General features: G+C 34.4%; 1 non-coding gene across 1 annotated transcript; it reads right to left on the reverse strand.

Moving 5' to 3' along the window:
* Window positions 1-6,317: 6,317 nt before the first annotated feature.
* TRNAY-GUA (transfer RNA tyrosine (anticodon GUA)) lies at window positions 6,318-6,390 on the reverse strand. Its single transcript has one exon. It is a non-coding gene; the product is annotated as a tRNA-Tyr (tRNA).
* Between the last annotated feature and the right edge of the window lie 942 nt (window positions 6,391-7,332).

The following is a 7,332-nucleotide window of genomic DNA, read 5'->3' on the forward strand; positions in this document are numbered from 1 at the left end:
GCCAATATATTTCCCTTGCTGTTCAAGCGAAGGGACAGAAAGTTTCCTATACCTGGGTTTCGGACAAGGCGGTTCTAATGGTATACTTTTTGTTTTGATCTGACTCCTTTTTTAGGAACTATGGGTTTTTATATTTCTTAACATTGGACGTGATCGTCTCTTACTAGGTTGCTAGCTACCGCTGCAACCAGGATACTGCTGCAACCCAAATTATAAGAGGCAGCCTGGCCGAGCGGTCCAAGGCACTGGTGTTAGCCACCAGTCTCTTCGGAGGCGTGGGTTCAAATCTTACCGCTGGTATACGATTATGTTTGAAAGACTGCAGTGTGAAAAGACATTAAAAATACAGTTGTTGGTGGAAAAATTTATTCTCTTTTAGAAATAATTTATTTTAGTTACTATAGATTTTTAACCCAATTAATTTCATTTAAAATGAGCTATTGAACAACCCTCTACGATGTTCCAGTGCCAAGCTGTCTCTGGATACAAAAAAAGAAAAAAAGAAAAAAAGAAAAAAATATCCCGTTTAGGCAGAATGTTGTAGTAGCTGCCACTTTTCTTAGCTAGCAACCTAGCACGTAGCTAGCAACCTAGTAAGAGACGATCACCTCCAATGTTAAGAAATATAAAACCCCCCAACTCTTAAAAAAAGATTAAGATCAAAACAAAAAGTACACCATTAGAACCGCCTTGTCCGAAACCCCTATAAAGGAAACTTACTGCCCTTTGGCTTGAATAACAAAGAAAATATATTGGCTTAAAAATCAAGAGAATTGACTTTAACCACGTTATTCTCCACAAACGGGATATTTTTTTCTTTCCGCTTTTTTTTCTCCTCAGCTAGCTGGGCACTGGAAAATCATAGAGAGCTGTATAATAGCTCATTTTAAAGGAAATTGCTACATCTAGTGCCTTTTGTAATTAAAAATAAAATAATTTTTAAAGTAGAATCAATTTTGTCAAAAAAAATTGCATTTTTGATGTCTTTTCAAAGATATTTGAATTTTGAAGCAATCAAACAGTTCATGGTAATGAACTCTATAGTAATAATAGCTACTTGTCTCAATAGTAACTGAAACTCCTGGAACCAAAATTTTCTTTTTTGGCTTAATCTCTAAAATTATTATGTAAACTGCAAAATATTTATGATGCCTAATCAGTAATAGTAATTTTTAAATTTAAACAACAAAAATACATGAAAATTCTAAAATTAGTTTTGCTTTTTGTCTCCTGGAAGAAAATTTTTTTTCATCTCAGTTCAAAGTTATTATTGTATTTTATATAATAGAGAACGAACTATTGCCCGTATCCGGGTTGCAGCGGTAGCTAGCAACCTAGTAAGAGACGATCACGTCCAATGTTAAGAAATATAGAAACCGCTAACTCCTAAAAACAAAGTCAGATCAAAACAAAAAGTACACCATTAGAACCGCCTTGTCCGAAACCCCTATAAAGGAAACTTACCGCCCTGCGGCTTGAATAACAAAGAAAATATATTGGCTTGATAATCAAGAAAATTGAATTTAACCACGTTATTCTCCACAAACGGGATATTTTTTTCTTTCTTTCTTTTCCACAGATAGCTTGGCACTGGAACATCGCAGAGAGTTGTTCAATGGCTCATTTTAAAGGAAATCTCTAGATCTAGCGCTATTTGTACTTAATTTTTTTTTAATTAATTTTTTTTACGAAAAACTTAATTTTTTATATACAATATTAATCAATGACGCCATAGTCTTTGGATGTAGTTAGTACATAAAGTCTGGATAATCGAATTAAAGCTGAAACTAAGTAAAGAACAATTATGCCTCCATATATTCACAGTGATGTATAAAATTTCCCATTACATCTGTAAACTGTTCCACAGTTGCCGGTTCATACCTTGGAAGCTTTTCACTAAACATGCAACATTTCTTTTGGATATTACTATGAAGTTTTGCGAAAGCATCTCTAGCTGACTTTTCAACAAAATCCATTGTTTCAGAGATAATTTTAATCTTTAATTTTGAATATTTTTCGTAATCCCGGTAAAACATTCGTAAAATTTTTCTAAATTTACTAAGTTATAATAAAGAACGACCTCTTACCTATACTAAATTTTATACGCAACTTAATTATAGAATAGGTTAGTAATTCAAAAGATAGCATGGCACTGCAACATTGTAGAGAGTTGTTCAATGGCTCATTTTTAAGGAAATTAATGGGGTTAAAAACCTTTTGTAATTAAAACAAATTATTTTTATTACATTAAGAAATTTTATATGTTCCTTAAGAAATCATCATAAGTAAAAATTTCCCATACAGAAATTGAACTCAAGCCTACTGGGTGAGAGCTATCCCAACCTCTAGACCATATAGGATATATTAAAATATCCGATTAATGAAGTTTATGTTAAAGAACAAATTATAAATCTAGTTAGCTGCCTGAATACTTGAGGATCGTCTCTTACTATTCCAAAGAAGAAAAAGCCGTAGGCTTTTTCCTGTTTGTAATTTATTTTATAATAAAGAATGAACTTCAGGCTTTACTAACTGAATTAAATTAATTACAATAAGGAACGAACTGAACCCATAGTAACTTAAGTGTTAAATCAAACAGTTCGTGGTCATAATCCGGGTTGCAGCGGTAGCTAGCAACCTAGTAAGAGACGATCACCTCCAATGTTAAGAAATATAAAACCCCCCAACTCCTAAAAAAAGAGTCAGATCATAACAAAAAGTACACAACTAGAACCGCCTTGTCCGAATCCTCTATAAAGGAAACTTACCGCCCTTTGGCTTGAATAACAAAGAAAATATATTGGCTTGAAAATCCAGAAAATTGACTTTTACCACGTTATCCTCCACAAACGGGATATTTTTTTTCTTTCCGCTTTTTTTTCCTGCTCAGCTAGCTGGGCACTGGAAAATCATAGAGAGCTGTATAATAGCTCATTTTAAAGGCAATTGCAACATCTAGTGCCTTTTGTAATTAAAAATAAAATACTTTTTAAAGTTTACAGTAAAGAACGATCTCTCGCCAATAGTAACTGATATACGGTGGCTCCAGGGGTAGCTACATCCGGGTTGCAGCGGTATCTAGCATCCGGGTTGAAGCGGTAGCTAGCAACCTAGAAAGAGACGATCACGTCCAATGTTAAGAAATGTAAAAACCCATAGTTCCTAAAAAAGGATTTACATTAAAGAACGAACTTTTGTCCATAGTAACTGAAGTATTATATCCGAGTTGCAGCGGTAGCTAGCAATCCGGGTTGCAGTGGTAGCTAGCAACCTAGTAAGAGACGATCACGTCGAATGTTAAGAAATATAAAAACCCATACCTCCTAACAAAGGAGTCAGATGAAAACAAAAAGTAAACCATTAGAGCCACCTTGTCCGAAACCCCTGTATAGGAAACTTTCTGTCATTTGGCTTGAACAGTAAGGGAAACATATTGGCTTGAAAATCAAGAAAATTTTATAATAAAGAACGACTTCTTGCCTATACTAAATTTTATACGCCGCTTAATTATATCCGGGTTGCAGCGGTAGCTAGCAACCTAGTAAGAGACGATCACGTCCATTTTTAAGAAATATAAAAACCAATAACTCCTAAAAAAAGAGTCAGATCAAAACAAAAAGTACACTATTAAAACCGCCTTGTCCGAAAACGAAACTTACCGCCCTTTGGCTTGAATAACAAAGAAAATATATTGGCTTGAAAATCAAGAAAATTGACTTTTACCACGTTACTCTCCACAAACGGGATATTTTTTTCTTTCCGCTTGTTTTTCCTCCTCAGCTACCTGGGCACTGGAAAACCATAGACAGGTGTATAATGGCTCATTTTAAACGTAATTGCTACATCTAGTGCCTTTTGTAATAAAAAATGAAATAATTTTTAAAATAAAATTAATTTTGACAAAAAAATTGCATTTTTGATGTATTTTCATACTGCAGTCTTTTCAAAGATTTTTGAATTTTGAAGCAATCAAACAGTTCATGGTAATGAATTCTATAGTAATAATATAGTAATAATAGCTACTTGTCTCAATAGTAACTGACACTCCTGGAACAAAAATTTTCTTTTTTGGCTTAATCGCTAAAATAATTATGTAAACTGCAAAAATATTTATGATGCCTAATCAGTAATTTATAATAAAGAACGACCTCTTGCCTATACTAAATTTTCTACATCACTTAATTATAGAATAGGTTAGAAATTCAAAAGATAGCTTGGCACTGGAACATCGTAGAGAGTTGTTCAATATCTCATTTTAAAAGAAATTAATGGGGTTAAAAACTCCTTGTAATTAAAATAAATTATCTTTACCTGGGTTGCAGCAGTAGCTAGCAACCTAGTAAGAGACAATCAGGTTCAGTGTTAAGTAATATACAAAGCCCTAACTCCTAAAAAAAGAGTCAGATCAAAAAGTACACCATTAGAACCGCCTTGTCCGAAACCCCTATAAAGGAAACTTACCGCCCTTTGGCTTTAATAACAAAGAAAATATATTGGCTTTATAATCAAGAAAATTGACTTTAACCACGTTATTCTCCGCAAGCGGGATAATTTTTTCGTTTTTCTTTTCCACCGATAGCTTGGCACTGTAACATCCCAGAGAATTGTTCTGGCCCATTTTGATAGATTACATTAAAAGACAGTTGATTTTTTGATTTTCGTCTCTTACTATTTAAAAGAAGAAAAATCCGTAGGCTTTTTCCTGTTTGTCCGGGTTGCAGAGGTAGCTTGCAACCTAGTATCCGGGTTGCAGCGGTAGCAAGCAACCTAGTAAGAGACGATCACGTCCAATGTTAAGAAATATAAAAACCCATAGCTCCTAAAAAAAGAGTCAGATCAAAACAAAAAGTACACCATTAGAACAGCCTTGTCCGAACCCCCTATATAGGAAAGTTTCTGTCCCTTGGCTTGAACAGCAAGGGAAATACATTGGCTTGAAAATCAAGAAAAGTGGCAGCTACTACAACATTCTGCCTAAACAGCATATTTTTTTCTTTTTTCCTTTTCCACAGATAGCTTTTCTTTTCCACAAATACTTTGGCAAAGCTTCATAGTAATATCGAAAAGAAATGTTGTCAGTTTAATGAAAAGCTTCCAAGGTATGGATTGGCAACTGCGGAACAGTTTATAGATGCAATGGAAAATGTTCGACAACACAGTGAATATACGGAGGCGTACTTCTTAGAAAATTCGTATATTAATTTTGGAAGCAGCAATTGCAGTTTATGTAGCAGCAATAAAAATATATATACAAGCATACCTATCAACAGCGAAGGAAAAGCAATGTTTTCCAATTATGGCGAAAACGAGCCTGTTAGGGTTATTAGTAAATGTGTTTGTAAGACTAATGATTTAGAACAAATTCCTGGAACACCGACTCAAGAAAAAAGCATTTCTAACTGTGTTTTAAACATTACGACAGAGTCTACTTGACACTTCTTCTATATAATAACTTAGCTCCTTGTACGAGCCCTCGACTTTTAGTAGATTAATTTGTTATATAATCTTAGATTTTGATGCTGCCTTATATAAGTTATTAATGAAACATGTCAAGACAGGAAAATGTGGACCTAGTGCCCTTAGAGACCGCAAAAAGCTCTCACATCCCTCGTTTGAGTTAAAGTACGACGAATGTCCATGCTTCCTTGTGTCCCTGGAATCGTTCACAATAATCCAAGCCGTCAAGTTAGAAATCAACCATTTTGTCAGTTGAAAATTTTCATACTATATTATTTTCAAGGATTTCAAAAAGAATTTACAGAATTCAATATCCGTCGGATAGAGCTTGCAGATATCAGGGTGACATTGCCAAGTAACCTGCTGCCCAATTTTTGGTTTTGAATGTTCACTCAGATTGTTATAGGTGACTTCAGTCCTAATAATTTCCTTGTCAGATCTAGATTCAGAGCATTTTTCGATAGTTGTCTCGTACTTTTCAGGACAGATTGTTCTACTACACAGATAATTTTTTGCCTAATAACTGTTCTATAAACTGTTCCGCAGTTGCCAGTCCATACCTTGGAAGCTTTTCATTAAACTGACAACATTTCTTTTGGATTACTATGAAGCTTTACCAAAGCATTACATTAAGGATCGATCTGAAAATTACTATAGAATAAACAAAAACATGTAATGGAGTTGCTTAGTTGCCTGCTTTTCTGTGGTTTTTTAATTTAAATTAAATTAAGGATCGATCTGAAAATTACTATAGAATAAACAAAAACAAGTAATGGAGTTGCTTAGTTGCCTGATTTTCTTTGGTTTTTTAATTTAAAACACGGGACAGAATATAGTTGAAAACAAAGGTGGTAAAAATTTCCTTCGATCCGGATTTGAACCAGCGACCTATAGATCTACAGTCCACCGCTCTACTAACTGAGCTACCGAAGGCCTTTTGTAACATTTGACTAAACATTATATCATGTATATCTGGGTTGCAGCGGTAGCTAGATCCGGGTTGCAGCGGTAGCTAGCAACCTAGTAAGAGACGATCACGTCCAATGTTAAGGAATATAAAAACCCATATCTCCTAAAAAGGAGTCAGATCAAAACAAAAAGTACACCATTAGAACCACCTTATACGAAACCCCTGTATAGTAAACTTTCTGTCCCTTGGCTTGAACAGCAAGGGAAATATATTGGCTTGAAAATCAAGAAAAGTGGCAGCTACTACAACATTCTGCCTAAACGGGATATTTTTTTTTCTTTGTTTCCAGAGATAGCCTGGCACTGGAACATCGTAGATAGTTGTTCAATGGCTCATTTTAAAGTAAATTAATTGGGTTACAAATCTATAGTAACTAAAATAAATTATTTCTAAAATTACAATAAGGAACGAACTCTTGCCTATACTATCTTGCATAGACAGCTTAACTACAGCATAGGCTTGTACTTTTATATTTAAAGTCAAGATATTTTCATTAAAATTATAATAAAGATCGAACTCTTCCCTATACTAACTTGCATAGGCAACTTCACTATAGTTAAGATTACAGTATTTATATCCGGGTTGCAGCGGTAGCTAGCAACCTAGTAAGAGACGATCACGTCCAATGTTAAGAAATATAAAAACCCATAGTTCCTAAAAAAAGGAGTCTGATCAAAACAAAAAGTACACCATTAGAACCGCCTTGTCCGAAACCCCTGTATAGGAAACTTTCTGTCCCTTGGATTGAACAGCAAGGGAAATATATTGGCTTGAAAATCAAGAAAAGTGGCAGCTACTACAAAATTCTGCCTAAACGGGATATTTTTTTCTTTCTTCTTTTCCACAGATAGATTGGCACTGGAACATCGTAGAGAGTTGTTCAATGGCTCATTTTAAAGGAAATC

This window comes from Artemia sp. Qi Xiang Cuo, chromosome 1, assembly GCF_049724085.1.
Source record: "Artemia sp. Qi Xiang Cuo chromosome 1, ASM4972408v1, whole genome shotgun sequence".
NCBI lineage: Eukaryota > Metazoa > Arthropoda > Branchiopoda > Anostraca > Artemiidae > Artemia > Artemia sp. Qi Xiang Cuo.